The 17,080-nt window shown below is 33.7% G+C and overlaps 1 protein-coding gene across 12 annotated transcripts in view; it reads right to left on the reverse strand.

Annotated features, from left to right (window-relative positions):
• LOC126720422 (TMV resistance protein N-like) overlaps positions 1 to 2,276 on the reverse strand; it is a 74,598-nt gene extending 72,322 nt beyond the window's left edge. For 3 of the 12 annotated variants that reach the window (XM_050422888.1, XM_050422887.1, XM_050422884.1), the window contains exon 1: positions 1,992 to 2,275. The gene's annotated coding sequence lies outside the window, so the exon portion shown is untranslated. Of the gene's footprint in view, positions 1 to 1,013; positions 1,131 to 1,991 lie in introns of all 12 variants that reach the window. The other 9 variants (XM_050422869.1, XM_050422870.1, XM_050422879.1 and 6 more) reach the window with 7 other exon arrangements.
• Positions 2,277 to 17,080: the final 14,804 nt, after the last annotated feature.

Raw genomic sequence — 17,080 nt, forward strand, 5'->3', positions numbered from 1 at the left:
AGATTGGGTATTGGAAGCAAAGAGACATGGTCACATTCAAGCTTGCACATATATAATAAGGGGTTTCTCTCTAAACAACTTGATTGTTCTTTCACAATTGAAGATGCCAAGAACTGTTTTGCACTATTTATTATATCATCAGATTGAAAATGTAATCTTAAAATTCAATGGATTACTATTGTGTTATAAATAAATTATGACTTTGCTAATGGATTTGCACCATGAGTTGAGCTATGCCCAGAAAGGGTTTCGGTAAGTTCACTAGCTATTTTGCTTAGTACTTGCTCAAAATCATTTTTCCATTGGATTGCATAAACAGAATGAAAGTATGCAGAATTAAACCTCTAGTAACACATGGGTTAGCTCTAGAAAAATTGGATTCATAGCCCATCAATCGAACTATCAAATAGTTGGATCTAGGTCCATGGTGTGAAGAAATGAATAAACCCTTGAACTAAATAGTAAATAGTTTGAGGAAGTAGGCAGAATGTCGGAAACCAAACCGATCAGGTCTAGACATTATATGCATTGGGTTAAATTTAATACATATAAGCAAACAACTATATTTACTAATGGCAGCATTCTAGAGACTTCTGAATGCAAAACACTGTAGTCCAAAAGGTTTAGTTCTACATTAGAGAGTTGCATCAACGGCAAGGAAGTTTTAAGCTAGGAACTCAATGGGTTCAGCCAGACAAACTCAATTCCTAAAATATATTCTTTGTATTATTTTAAAATATAAATGCTCTGAGAGAACGACAGTGATTCATATGAACAAACTTTTTCTTTTTTTGGTTCAGTGACACAAAGGAACAAAACCAGCACTAGAACGATGATGACAACAATGAGTCTCCTTGATTACTCATTGAAGCCATTGGAAATATGTTGGTAAAGTGATAACTAGGGAAATAACTAGGGAAGAAGAATATATTTTGAAGTGGATTTTTTCCTTCAAAGAGGAAGTAAAAGAGAGAAATAAAAGAGATAGATGTGTTTGAAAAGTAATAACTTACAGAATTGAGGACTTGCAGCAGTGGTGGTAAAGCCCAAAAGCTGCTTGAAACAACCTGGCCTTCCAACCTTTTCTTTTCCCAGACTGATTATTCTTGACTGCAAGTAATCATAATTTCCTACTAAGAAAAGAAGATAATCTAGTATTTTTACTGCACTCTTCTAGGATAAACCCTTCCCCATGTAATTGGTTGTTTAAATGTTATGGGTCAAATCAACAAATTTTTTTTTTCACTCAAAAGTAAAACCTATGAAAATTTTAATTCTTTAGGTCATCACTCTTTTGCTGGCATCTTTTAGAAAAAAACCATTAAAAATGAGAGCTGAGAAAAAAAAAAAAAACATTCATAAAAAGCCTATTTTTGACATCAATTATATACATATACATACATATATATATGTATAATGAGATTATTAACAAAACAATTAGAGATAATGATTGCAAGATTGGCTGTGAAACTTAATCAAACATGCAATTGAGATTATTAAGAGATATGAAGTTGTGATTGGGGGGCATAAGGCTTAGTAACGTTCATGTACTAATTATCTATAGGAAAAAGAAAAAAAAAAACAATTGATTAATAATTTAGAAAGAAATAGAATTGAAAATTTGGAATTTTAGTTAGTCTTTCAAAAAGCTGGTCTCTAAAAATTATGATTATTGCACAGAAATCAAGAAAGAAGCTACTGTTATCCAAACATTATTTTTTTATTTTATTTTTTTTTTCACTTTCGCATTATAATAGTAAGGGAAACAGTTTTTATTTGACAATCTCACAACTGCTACAAGAGGAAAAATTCAAATATAAAACAGAGAAACACAAAAAACCCAAAAATAAAATTTATGTTTCTCCTCCTTTTCCACTGTTTTCTCATCACTCAAACAGAAATTGAACACCAACCAAATGTAAATTTAATAAATAAATAAATAAAAAAACAGAGAATTCACAGAGAGTATTGAATAAGAGAAGAGAGAGGACCTTGAGGATTCGGATGGATCACGTTGTCAAGGTTGATGAGAGAGAGAGAGAGAGAGAGAGAGAGAGAGAGAGAGTCGGTTGAAGTGGAAAACAGAGAATAGAAGAGAAATTGTGGAGAGTATAAAATGTTGATATAATTGCAAGAGTGGAGTTGCTAGAGCCTAGAGAGATACTATTTAAAGCAAAGCTGTGAACATAAGCAGAACATGATAATTACCCAACAAGTGGACTGGTAGGAGGTCCAATCTGTGTGGACTTTTGTGAAGGCTAAATTCCAAAGATAGAAATTTCTTTGTAATGAGAAGTTTCATTGCAAGTATTTGGTCAAATGATCGGTTGAGCTAATATAAGAAAAAATTTACAAGTTTGGACAAAACTCAACATTATACGAATTAGACTCAAGGCCTTAATAATTCATTAAAAACTAATAATCAGTCAGTCTAATACTACAAAAGCATTTTAAATTACAACAATGTTTCTAAATAGAATGTTATATTTAAAGTAAAATATGCACATGTTTCTTTTTTCTTTTTTCTTTTTTTGTGTGATAAAAGTGCAAATTACACTCCTAAGATTTGAGAGTTTTTGGATTTTACACTCTAAAAATTTCAGAATTTAGATTTTACCTCTTAACATTATATTTTATTTGCATTAATAGCTCATCCCTCCATATTTTCAATTACGTCATGCTATCATGCGTGTTTAATTCGTCTAATAAAATAATGTCATATAACATAATAAAAATGACATAACATTAGTTTATTAAATGAATTAAACATATGTGATAAGCTTATGTACACTTAATAGAAAATATGAATAAAATGACTACTGATGTAATGTAACTTCAAAAAAACAAAATTCAAATTCTAAATATTTAGGATGTAAAATTCAAAAACCCCTAGAACTCTAGGGGGTTTAGTTTGCAATTTATTCAATTTTTTTTCCCATCACCAATCATCTTTGTTGAGATGCAATTCTTGTTCATTGAATTATTAGTTGAGACTTAAATTTGCAAAGTGGAGTATGCTAATAAACGGCATGTCTCTATCTAAGTTTAAATCATACTGACAATGCATGTGAATGCAAGATTTAGAAATTTTCTTAAGGACACGGCCTGTGTCCAGTGGAAACTTCCACTGGACACAAGCCACAACCTTACCTCTAATAATGCATTGGTTGCTTTCAGCAAGGCAATGCGTGCAATAAATGCCTAGGAGTGTACCTTCCTGCTTCAGCTGAAGTTGTGTGGCACAGATCTTCCATGCCATAATTGCTCTCAAGCTTGAGTTGGGAAGAGGCCAAAAAGAGAGTCTAGGCAAATTGTCACGCTTGCTTCAGAGCTAAGGCAGCATATTACTCTTTACTCTTCAGAATGTGACATAGACATTAGAATAGTCGGTGGAATGGTTGAACGCATGAGCTCGTTAAACAAAGTAACAGGGACCACTAGTTCACTACACAACCAAATCACTGAAATCAGTAAGAGTGTGAATTTGAACCGTGGAGCTTTTAATGAACTAACCAAAAGCTTGTAGTTTTTCATACTTTGATAATGTGATTATTTGGATAGACTCATCTTTATTTGTGGTGCTCTATGTCTATGCACAAAAATCCTTATGAATTTGATGTTTTTCCTAATGATTGTAGACTTACATCAATAATATTTTCGCAACAAATTTTAGGCAGTAGAATGTTATTAGTAGGTAAAAAAAATAATGTCAACAATGAGCCCAAATTAGAATCAATCACAATCGATAACTTGGGATCTATTGTGAAAATATTGCAGACATAAAATTACTCTTAAAAATTAACCTTAATTTAAGTTCAGATGAAAGATCTCTTTCACATAAATAAAGAGTGGGGCTATTATTTTTTTTTAAAAAAAGGTAGCTATGTTTCATTGATTTGAAATATTTGTTACATAAAAAGTGACTCTCGATAAGAGGAAAGAAAAAAAATATCAATTTATATTAGTTACAGCTTTTCATAGCATAAATCTTAAATATAATAAAGTAAACAATATATATATATATATATATATATCAATTTCTATACTACAACTTTTGGAAAAGTAATTCCCAGTTAAAGTTAATTGTTTATATATTTTTCATAGCTCTCGATCATCTATTCAAGATTTTTTCTAGCATGCTCTTGAGTCCATCTGTACCTTTTTTATGCTAGGCCTAAAGTGCCAATAGTAACATGTTTGGGTCATCTCCATTGATATCGTTGAGTTCCACGTATACCAAATAGTTCCAAAACATTCTATAATTTGATGTAGCTGAGCTATCTTGAAAAACTTGGGTGGAAAATCTCGGATATGTTGGGTTATTGAGGAGTAAGGCTACAACAATTTTTTTTTATTAGCTATTTATTTTTAAGACTGACGAAACTGACTTGCAGCAGTGGTTGTAAAGCACAAAAGCTGTTTGAGACGTGGCCTTCCTTCCATAAGATTATTCCGTTTGGATACAACTTAAAACTGAAAATTGAAAACATTGGAGTTAAATAATTTTTTAATGCATGAATAGTATTGTGGGACCCATAAATAGTATATGAACAGTACATAAATAGTTTCTGAACAGTAAAATTTGTCTCTTGCACAGTTTATCCATGTGATTTTACTGTTCATGCACTAAAATGAAAAAAAAAAATGAAAAAAAAAAGAAGAAAAGGCAGAAAACGTGAACGTGGATCTGCGAACGCTCACTAATTTTCCTCTAAGAAAAGAAGATAATCTAGTATTCTATAACACTCTTCCAAGAATCGTCGATCCTGGCAAAACATTGAATGAAAATTATTTTTAACTGTACTGATTACATATATATATATATATATATATATATATATATATAACTTGTTAAAGTCAAGTCAATAAATCATTTTTTTTCACTCAAAAGAATGACTGGAAGTAATCAATTTTTTAAAAAAAAAGAAAAAAGAAAAAAAGGAAAGAACAAAGAACCAAGAAAAATTTTATTCTTTGACAGAGTAGAAATGCAAGTGGCCATCTTTCTCTTCCTAGCATCTTCTAGGAAAAACTTCTGTAAATGAGAGCTGGTAGCAAAAAACATTCATAGAAAGCCTCTTTTTGACATCAATTATATAATGTTTTTACCAATTCAAACTAACAACTATGCCTTTTTAACTTCATTCAACTTTACTGAACTCATCAATAGAGAGCTACTCTTCCATTTAAAGTTGTAACATTTTTAAAATTGGATGGAAAAGTGGGAGGATAGAAGAAATTTAATTTTATCTCATAGTTGGAAGAATGGAAAAGTGGAAAAAAGAAAAACTTTGTTTGATTGGGGGATAGATAGGTGGAGAGATGAAAAACTAATTTGTTTGATTAAAAATAAAATGAGAAGATTGAAAATATTGTTGTTATAAACTCTAATGCTCCTTTCTCTTATGGTTTTGTCTTTTTTTTATTATACCCAATTCTTCACCCGTGATCATCAGTTGATTTCTCAATCTTTAAAGCTAAACTCCTAGATTTCTTATGAATTAAAAAGTGAACAAGATAAGATTGCATTGGATTTGCCGATTTGGTTCTTTTCAAAGTCTGTACATGACTGCATCAATCTTTGACCTTTTGTACAAATGCCAAACCAAGTATGTACACACTAATTAAGTTCATCCCAAATAACACGTCTAAAGAAACCAAAAAAAGCTACTTTTGCCTTTTTTTTTTTATAAGAACTATTGCTTTTTTGGTTTCTCTAGACGTGTTATATGGGACGAACTTAAAAAAAAGAAAAAAAAAAAAGAGATTTCTTTAAACGTGTTATATGGGATGAACTTAAAAAAAAAAAAAAAGGGGCATATATAGACTCTTGACTTAGCTTTTTTGGTTTCTTTAAACATGTTACATGGGATGAACTTAATTAGTGCTATAGTAACAAAAAATAAAAGAGGCCTATTATTAATGCAGCACCCGTTTAGATTGAATATTTACTAATGATGTACCTTGCTACTTCTTTTTTTTTTAGAAGGTACGGTTGCTACTTTGGGAGTAATAAAAAGCTTGTTAAAAATGAGTAATTATAGAATATTCCTAGGGTACTATAAATACATACTCATCTCTTTCTCATCCATGGTAAACAATACCATGAATGTGAGAGGAATGAGTACCATTTTCCGAGTTTTAGAAGTACCTAAGAATTTCTCCTCTCAAAATAGTGGAATCCAATAATTAAATTCATGGTGAGACCAATAGTTGTCAAAACGTGGTGATGGTGGCAATAGAGATGGAGGATAGTCTATTTTTGTTGATTTTTTTGTCGGATTATCATATGTTGTGGTGGTGGTGGTGGTGATGGTGGTAGTTGGGTGGTGTTGGGTTGCAGTGGTGGTTGTACGGTGGTGGGTGGACAGTTGATCAGCTCTCTTGTTTAGAGAGAGAGAGAGAGAGAGAGAGAGCTGGAAAATAAGAGAGTGAGGGAAGGAGAGATAGATGGTTGACTTTGAGAAAAAATAAAAAATAAAATATTGATTTACACAGTTACAGTAACCATAAATGTTTACATGGTTACTATAGCAAACTAGTCATAGACCCGCTCAAAACATATTATATGGATTGGGTTAAATTTAATGCATATAAGTAAACTACTACATTTACTAAGGGTAGTCCAAAAGGTTTAGTTGTGCATCAGAAAGTTGCATCAACAGCAAGGAAACTTTAAGCTAAGAACCCATAGGTTCAGCTAGACAAACTCAATTCCTAAAATATATTCTTTGTATTATTTAAAGATATATATGCTCTAAGAGAATGACAATGATTCTTATGGATAAACATTTTTTTTTTGTACAGTGACACAACCGAACAAAAACAACACTAAAATGATGATGACAATAATGAGGCTCCTTGAAGCCATTGAAAATATGTTGATAAAGTGATAACTAGGAAAGAAAGAATATGATTTGATGTGGATTTTTTAAGCAAAGCTGAAACCTTTGACAATTCAGTTACCCAACAAGTGGACCAGTAGGAAGTCCAATAATTACGAAATTGAGGTTTGTTTTCTAAATTTCAATAATTAATTATTCTGCACATATATATATATATATATATATATATATATATATATGTATATAATGATTGTGAGAATTTAAACCATGTGTTAAAAACCTCATGATTTGCAAGTTAACCTGTAAGGCTATTATTAAGCACATTATCAATTTATTAAATAAATAAATAAGGAACAATTTGTTAAGCACATCATCAACTGAAAATAATCCAAGATTGTAGAGCACCCAATCTATTTACTAGTGGAACACACAGAAAGAACGAGTAGATCCCAAAATTGTGATACGTGTAAATAGCTCTTCCATGTTTGTTTATTTATTAATTAGCCAAGCTTAAATTTTTTTAAGCCTATTTAATAAATGAGCTCAATATAAATAATGGGCTTGATAAAGCTTGAAAATAGTCTTGAATTATAAGCCCAAACTATCTTTCTGCTATGCCCCCATTACTTCCATAGTGGTACACATGGCCCATTTGTATCCATTTATCCCATTTGCCATGTCTTAAAAAAAAAAAAAAATCTTAATTTCTATAGTGATTCACATTTTCTACGTTATTAGAAAATTGAAATTTCCCATCCATGTGAATCTATGGGATAAGAGAATAAGTCAGGTTTTCATGTGAGTTCAATTTTTGAATTCGTAATATTCATGAATATATTAAAACCTGCGAAAATAATAAACACTTAAAAAAAAAAGAAAAACTTGGTATATACCTGGCAAAATACGTCCTACCCAGATCATAAAAATACCTGTGCAACTATTTTCCTTTTACATGTTTATTGTCATGGTCCTCTTGGACTCAGTTTACCTCTAGTTTACTGAAATTGACACAATTACAAATACATGTTTAATTTCTGTTACATGTTCAAATTGTTTTAGTTCCAATGCACTGGTGAAGCCAAACCTTACCCAATTGTCTTATGGTGAAAATTGATAACTCCAAAATTAATCGTCTAAAGGCCAAAAGGCATTGTCCAGAGGCAACATTCATTACCAACACAAACAGTTGGATATCAACATTCATTACCAAGATCTATAGTTACTACAAGCAACAAACAAATAGCTTTTACCTCACTTAATGTGCCAAACGCTGAACTCATAAATGCACACCATTTATGGAAATAAACAAGCTAACGACTACAAAGGCTCTCCTATAAAAGGAGAGGCCACTCCACATGGAAAGGTATGCTTTTATACAGCTCACAATATACTTTACTCTCTTTCTCAGCCTCTCAAATGCTGACAAAGGCATCGGAGGGCTTTTGGCCAACACCCCATTGATATTCAAGCCATAGCCTCTTAGCTGTTCTCTTTTGCAAGATTCATCCATCTGGTGCCTAGCTAGACGAAGAAAGCATATTTTAGATTTTAACTCTAACAAAAACAATATTCTACACGTGATGCTCTCCATGTCAATAATGTTTTGTTTATAAAACCAATAACCAACTCTCATCTTTACACTGAGTATAAAAAATAAAAAAAAATAAAAAAATCCCCTAGCTAAAAAATTTTGTAGCATAACTGATACCTCATAAATCTTGGTGTTTCCAAACAAATACCTCAGTCCAAATCCTCTTTCTCCAATTGTATATATGAAATTTTAAATAAAAACAAAAAAGCAAAACAAAGCAACCCACTAAAATCCCACACACACAAAAAAGTGCATCAAAAGCAAATTAACAACTAAATATACCTCAAATTTTACTGCATCTAACGTCTATATGAAAAATCTTAAGCAAGCAAAGCAACCTACCATTTAAGATTAGTAATATAAAGACACACATGCATATAAACAAATTTAAAGAAGCCATTATCAATATTTATAGCAAGAAAATGAAGTTTATGTGGAATTGGATTATCATACATTCTCCAACACAAAAGAAAATGATACAAAGAAAGAACAAAAGAAACAAGTAAGCAAGGGATTCATGCTTCTTGCCAACTTAGATTTATATACTTTTCTTTCTCTTTTATATAACCACTATTCATTTTTAAGGAGAAAATGTTTTTTTAAGTAAATCTTTGTGTTCTAATGTTTATTTTATATTTTCTATTGTCTTGGTAATTTTTTGTTATAATATTTTAGGGATTTAAAAAAAAATTATTTTTTGGATTTTCATAAATCATATAAGAATAGATTGCGGCCTAATAGGCAATAGCTCCCTAGTCCCACCCAAGGAGTTTACCCATGGTTTTCTACTTGCTTCATATATGGGGCAGAGAATGCAACATATGAATTGTGAGTGTTTTGATTCTATTCTAAATGGTATTGGGATAAAAGGTTTGGTCTTCCATTACTTTTTAGCAATGAGCACATCTTTCCAAAGTATGTGGTAGACTATAAGTGCTTTGTCTTGCCATTCTTTTTTCATACATTGAAATGAAGGAACCAAAACAGCACAAGAAGAAAAGAGTATAAGATTCATAGTTCACTGTTTGTTATCCAAGCTAATGTTCGCAAAGAACTTAGGGGCAAGGGTTGCTAGGGATCAAGACTCTGCACGGACATCCATACACCTGTCAAACCCAAACATTTGTAAACTGTTTAATGTCCTTCACCACAGCCTCTCTATTGGCCAACTCTGCCACCTGCTTGCAAATTCTAAGATTACTAATAGAGGGAAATCTCAAAGCTTGAAGATGCTATGAAGTAAGACTTGGACAAACTAGAAGATGCTATGTAATAGTCAATGTGGAACATCTGGAAAGCTGGAATATATATTTTTGTCATTTAGTTGATATGTGCCATTCCCATGATCCCCATTTATGATTTTATTTATTTATTTATTTTTCCTTTTAAAAAAAATGATTTATTAAAAACAAAGACCTTCACATTTTATTAAGGGGAGGTTGTCATTTTGAATAGTTTGAAGTTAGAGAATGAATGGTATGTCATTTTATTAAGGGGAGGCTTTCCTGGAGCTTCTAGATCAATAATAGATTCTTTTGCTTAAAATTTTTATGTTTATTTATTTATTTTTATGTTATTTATGATCCTCTTTTGATATTATAGCAATGGGATCACTTCTAGGTGTGATGCCTATCAATTTATATGTGAATAGCATTCATTTTACAAGCAGTCAAAAGGTACAATGTCACTTTGCTTGGTGTTAGGACTTAGGAGATTCAAAGGGGAATGCAATATCTACAAAGAGCTTCTACTCATGTATAAAATGTATTTGACTTGAATGCATGCACATACAATTAATGGAAATTATTCTTGAAAATCTGTGGAAATTTCTATTTGTGGCAGTGTCATGTTTATTTTGTGAATGTCGACAAAAAAGATTTAAAAAGGAAGAAAAAGCTCATCTGAAACAACCAACCATGGACACGCACCTTCTCTATTTTTTTAGAAGAAGCTTGGATCCCCTGTATTTATTTCTCCTACCCTTGCAGCTTGAGTCCAACAGGATTGGTTGCCGATTGGGACACTCTTTCTACACTTGCTTATCTTGCTGCTATCAAGGCTTCTCTTTGTTTTTTGAACTGTTAGTTACCCTGCACATTGAAACCAAACTTTTACAATACAAGACCACATTAGTGGCAGAGAAATGCTATTTCTTCACAGTTTTCTTGTTCCTTTAAGTCCAAATAGACCATAAAATGGAGAAAAAAGACTATAAGAAGTACTTTAAGATCCCCAAAACTCAGTCCCAAAACCAGATTTCTCTAGATGAAAAGGGAAAAATAAAAAAAATGGTCGTTCAATATCTTTGACTCAAAGGACTAAGTACTCAGATGCTTTCTCAATTCTGCCCTCACAAGAATAAAATTCTCCAAAGAATGACAATCATTTTAGAAGGTAATTGAAACCTATAGTTTTGACAATCATTTTCCGGGACTTCACTTATGGTTGTGCTAGTAAGATTAATAAAGGACCTGCCAGCTTGATTTTGATAATTCCTAGTATGCAACAACCACTATCCTTTTTCAACCAAATAAGCCCTAGATTTGGAATGATGCCTAATGAGCTTGTCATTAACAAAAACAGGAATTTGTAAAATCCTCTGAGAATCATTTTGGCCAAAGAGCTTTCAACCTAATTCAGAATTCCACCTGAAAGACTAGCACATATGCCTCAACATGTAGAGAACCTAAACAATTTCATTTGACATCCCTTTGCCTTTGGGGACATCCAATAAAACTAAAACTCTATATATATATATATATACACACACACACACACATACTTTAATGTCTATGAAGGTAGGTGTAATGGTGTATTATCAATTGACTATGAAATGTATATCATCAGGCTAAAGTGACAAACCAACAATGAAAATGTGACAACTTATTCTAGACATAATGCATGAACAAAGATAACTAGTAGAGCAGGGTTTACCTTCTCCAATTTTCAAACTTGTCTTCCTACATGAGTCTAATTACTAAAAAAACAAATATGTGAAATGAGCATGGATGGTTTGGCTTGGTTTTGATTTTAAATTAGTCTGGAAAATTTCAAAAATATCAAGAGCCCAAAGCACAAAAGTCATATATGGTAAAAATTTCCATAATTAATGAGCAGTGTTACGTATGAAAGGAGCTTAAATTATTAATATTACAGATCAACTAGGCAATGCAAGTGATAGGCAAATACCAGCCTTTCCATTCAAGATTGATATTACATGTATTTTATTAAAATCCTAAATGTCGGAAAAAAAGAAATTAGGTGGAAACAAAATAAAGAAAAGGATAAAAAATCTAATTTACTAAAAGATATGTCACTTTTAAATGAGATTCAAATATTATTGAGGTCTCACCCATGCCTCTGCACAAGCATCACTATGATGATGAGGTGTAAGTATGGACCCAAGTCAGCCCATGAGGGCATTTTGTCAAGCAAAGGAGAGGGAACTCTGCAAGACCTCACTCTTAAATTTCTCTTGTTCTCTCTCTTCTCCACACATTTTGCTTCCAATTCCATGCTCTGATTCAGTGTGTGTTTCACTTTGTGGAGTTTCTATGATTAATGAAAATTTGAAATGGAAGAAAACAAAATGAAATAGAACAATAAACCAGTACGTTTGGCAACAAAAGCTTTCCAGTTTTCAAGCAGATTATTTCTTCTGCTTTTAAATCGACAACAAGAAGCTTTTTGTTGCAATTGTTTGTTCATCCTAGTCAAATTGCTAGGAGTCTCATTGACAACTCTAATCAAACATATGGTGGAAAATCCATTAATATTTGTACACAAGAAAAAGATATTGTAGCAACCAACAAAACTTGAATTAAGAAGAAAGATAGTGACTTACAGAGAAAAAAAGTTGATTAACCTTCAAGGTCACTGTCACTAGATTCTTGCCAATCACCTAGCTCTTCAGCACATTCCTTGTACTCACTTGACTCCTCCCAGTTAGAGTTACCCTGGGCCATAAATTCTGTCAGCCTTTCCTTTTTGGGTGAGGTTCGTAATTAGAGCTTCTAGCCCCATCACAGTCATCACGGGTTCGCTTGGCTTTTTAACCTTCTACTGCCACTGCCATCAAATTATCAAAATTATGATGGGGAACATCTAAGCCCTCATAAGGAGTGATGTTTTTATTGCCTTTCTCAGCCATAGTTCAGTTAAGATCTTTGATGTCTTTCATGCATACCATTTGCAACCCGTATTTGTTTACCATGATTGGGATTAATTCCTCCCTAAAGCCCTAACTCTGGGTTTCAATTTTAATTCCAATCTGACTGAATCCATTTGCATTGCATTCCCACAATGCTTTTATGTCTTTCTTCCTGTAGAATTGAGGAAGCAAATAAATTAGCCAAATGTGATCTGATAAAGGAACAATTTCGCCAATGTTTGGTGCTACATACATTTCTTTTCCATTGGCTATCAAATGACAGCTTAGTGAACAGTCTTTGAGGATTTGGTTATGTGAATATGAACAAAATACAATGCAAATAGCAATCCCCATCCACTCATTACACAAAAGAGAATAAGGTTCTTGTATACTAACTTTAGCCCCAATACTTTGATGCCTAAACCACTTTGGAATTTCACTTCCAAGAAAAACAACGCCATAACTGTAGTAAAAAAAGTATCCCCGAAACCCATGTATGTTATTTAGAACAGAGCAAGAGAGAGGGAGCCGAAGAGATTTTATTATCATTGTGAAAAACATGTCAATGAAGCCTTGATTCTCAGCCAGTTTACTGCTGAAAGTTCAAAAACGTGTACAAAACACCTTTGAACGTTTAGACCCCCAAAATACAACTTAACCAATACAAGCAATATGTCAAACAACTAGTGTGCGGAAACTTAACACATGCTATAATACGAAATTGGTTAAAGACTATCTAAGCCATAACAAAATAAAACCACAGCAGATAATAAAAGGCAAAGATAGAGAGGAAGGAAGATGCAAACACAAAGACAACACGCGATGTGTTATCGAAGAGGAAACCGAAGTCCTCGGCGAAAAACCTCTCCGCTGCCCTCCAAGCGGTAATCAATCCACTAGAAAATACAGTTGGGATACAAGGACAGCAATAGACCCTCCAAGCCTAATCTACCCAGTGCACCTAAGCCCTCTAAGCTTCTTACTCCAACGAGGTTGCGCCGAACCTTTTTCTTTTCTAGCTTCCCGGATTCCACTACTAGACCGTAGCATCAACCAATGAAGATTGGTTCCTTCCTAACTGCTTCCCAAAACTCCAAACAACTATCTCACAGTGATGATGATGGTGAGAACCAGGTTTGGTATAATGCCTCTCAAGGATTTGACAATGGAGAGGAAGGAGAGTTGAGGAATTTGAAGAGACTCTAAGGTAGGGATTGTGGGTGAAACAATCTTGTTTTTCTTTAGGGTTTCTCTCTCAAAATTCTCTCTGGAAGCTCTCTTTCAATCGTGGGTAAAAGGGGTATTTATACTGGAGTGGGAGAGGAATGCGAAACGTCAGGTTTTACAAAACAGGGGTGGCTCGCGGCTTGACTAAGTCGCGAGATCCAGTCGCGAGTTAACCGTATGGCCAGTTGTCCTGTTTTGTCCTGTAGTGCTCCAGCTAGCATGACTGTTCATCTTCCAGCATGCTTGGCACGTGTGCAGCTTCTGGCGGCTTGCAGCCGCGAGTCACCCGCGAGTCCTAGCCGCGAGTCTCTGTTTTCTTGCACACTCTTGAGCAAACTTCACTCTATCTCACTCACTACCCTTACAACAAACCCACCTAAATACAGGGTTACTAAATGCTGAATTACAAGCAAATTTGTCACGGAATAAAGCCAATTAGATGGTTGAATAAATTCAACCTTACAATCTCCCCCTTTGGCTATTCCGTGACAAAACCCTAAAACAGACTCTAGACTTAACATGTGAGTTGGGAACAGTTGAACAAAACTCACTCATACCTAACTCTAGAAGCTGTGAAGCACTTGAATCATATGAACATAATACTCCTGAAACACAACAATACACCATGATCATTGTAAACAGAAAATTATAAATGCATATGAAACAGGCAATATGTGATCAAGCATAGATGGAGTTAATAAACAAACCATGGCTTGATCAACCAAGTGAACACCACAAGGTAGTGATCACAGTGCTCATTCACACTTGGAATGAACACAAGGACATACAAGTTAACAAGCACAAGGCAAGACACTTGTATGCTCAACACTCAACCAATGCATAACACACAAGGCATATGCATCTAGGAACAATCCTACAAGGGCACAAGAGTGACAGTACATAAACCAAAATGCAGAATATTTAGATTAAAGTACTGATTTCAACATAGCATAAAGGCTGCATTAAGCAAGGTACATACCATAAAGCCTACAAACTATGCATAAAACATTAACCCTAAAAGCTTACAAAAGCACATGGGTACAAACCACAAAAACATCCTGAATAACAGTTTACAAAACACAATATATCAACTTAAAGAAAAAATTGAAACTGAAGAAGAATGTAAAGACACTCCCCCTTAGGTAATATTCTCCCCCTCTGATCATGCCTATCACTCCCCCTTTTTGTCATGGAATAGGCTAATCATCCTCTTCCTTCAAAACAGCTGGGAATAAAGGTTTGTCTTAAGTCCTCCAAATCTACAAATCTTTCTTGAATAATTCCTGCATGCAAGAAGTTATCCTTGTATCTCTCAAAGTGATGAACTGACCTAAACAGTTTAGAATCCATTTTTAATCTTTTGTCAGCCTTCTTTGCAGTAGATTTCTTCTTCGGAGGTGTGGGAGCCATTTGTGAACAATCAGAAAAGGCCATAACAGCATAGAACAATATATGTGCAGAACCAGTCAGTACCAAGTAATTAACAAAGAGATATCAGCCATACAGATGAACTTTGAACACTTAAACAATAAGCTACTTAGATCAATCACATGGATAAACCAAGCCTAAGATAGGAAACACATGAACAACATGGAGAAACTATCATAAAGGCAGATATATGTCATTGAGACATATAGTGGAAAAATGGATATGACACACAATCAGTATTTTGAGACTAACAGAAGCTCCCAACAGATTAACACAATAGAACATGCATATTTAGCACAGTAAAACTCACAGCCTTAAAAGGAACAATTTGAAACAACTCAACAGCTCAAAGTTCAGATAAAATAAAAGAAACACTTAGCTAAGCACAGGATGAAGAGCAATAAGGAAACAACTAAGATCAAAACAAATTCTAGCAGCAGCATGCGCAAGCTAAGCATGAACAAGGAGCAAAATCCGAAACACGAACCAATTTCTAAATCACAATCATATGCGAAAAATCAAAGGGAAAAGCACAAAATCAAGTAGAAAAGAGTGCAAAACTGAAAACCCATACCTGTGACTTGAAGATTTTGAGCTACAAGAATGCAACAATGGAGATTGGAAATGGGAGCACGGAGTGTTAGGGAGGAGGAAAGTTTAGAGAGAAGATGAACAGTCACAAAAGTTCGAGGGAAAACTGAAAAGAGGTTTAAAAACTACTCCTGTTTCTGCAAAACACGCGATTTTCGCGACTTGATTAAGTCGCCACACAGTCGCCAGCTCAAGCCGCCAAAGCACTCAAGAACAAAAATTTGAAAATTTTTTCTAAGTGTTTTTCGCGACTGGAGGGTCTACCCGCGAGTGAGTCGCGAGCTAAGCCGCGAAAATCTCTGAGTGAACCTCGCAACTAGACCTTCCACTCGCGAACAAGTCGCCAAAAATGACCCGCAAGGATGCGACTGAGGCACGCGACTTGACACACCCGCGACTGAGCCGCCAAAACAAGGCAAAACAGGTTTTTTGAAATTTTCAGATTTTTCAAACAAAATACTTTCCAAAAACACCTAAAACACTCAAAAATTTTTTTGTGCTTGAATTAACAAAGATTGAGCATGTGAAAACACATTTCATCAAGTACAATCACACAAATGAATATGGCATTTATTGAACATAAACTTGTGTGTTGTGTGTGGATATCAACAATGAGATAGTCCTTCGTCTAGTGTGAAGTTTCAATGATCAATTCAACCAAGGCATACACAATTAGCACAAGATCATGTGACCCATCTCAATTATAGAAATATGTATATATAACCTCCCACACAACTTGATAACATAACTTGGAGCTTAACATTTGACTCCACTTTCACTCATATTATTTGATCTTTTTTGATCTTTTGAGGCAATCATCTCTCATTGTGAGAGTGATATATGACATTTCACTTTAAAGAACAGGCCTTTGGCCTTTTTGAATAAACATTCACTTTAATATAAGGTCGCTTATCCTTTTTCCTAGTCAAATACTAGAATGTGCGACAGGCTTTTGCAGCTCAATATCTCTTTTCATTTGGAGATTTACATTTGGTGAGCTCTTTTTAGCAAAACAAAAATAAAGAGTGGGAAGATATATAGACACAAGTCTATGCATGTCTCAAGATCAACATAACCATTCACTAATCATTCATGACAAGTTTGAAAATCTATTTACAACAATCACATAGATTTCAAGATTTTTCCCACAGTGATATAGGTGCATGAAAACAAGCAATGCTCGAAAATGCACAAAGCCATTAGCACAAAAGTACAAGGCAAAATAAGTTTTGAGACAAAACTCAACAA

This window comes from Quercus robur, chromosome 4, assembly GCF_932294415.1.
Source record: "Quercus robur chromosome 4, dhQueRobu3.1, whole genome shotgun sequence".
NCBI lineage: Eukaryota > Viridiplantae > Streptophyta > Magnoliopsida > Fagales > Fagaceae > Quercus > Quercus robur.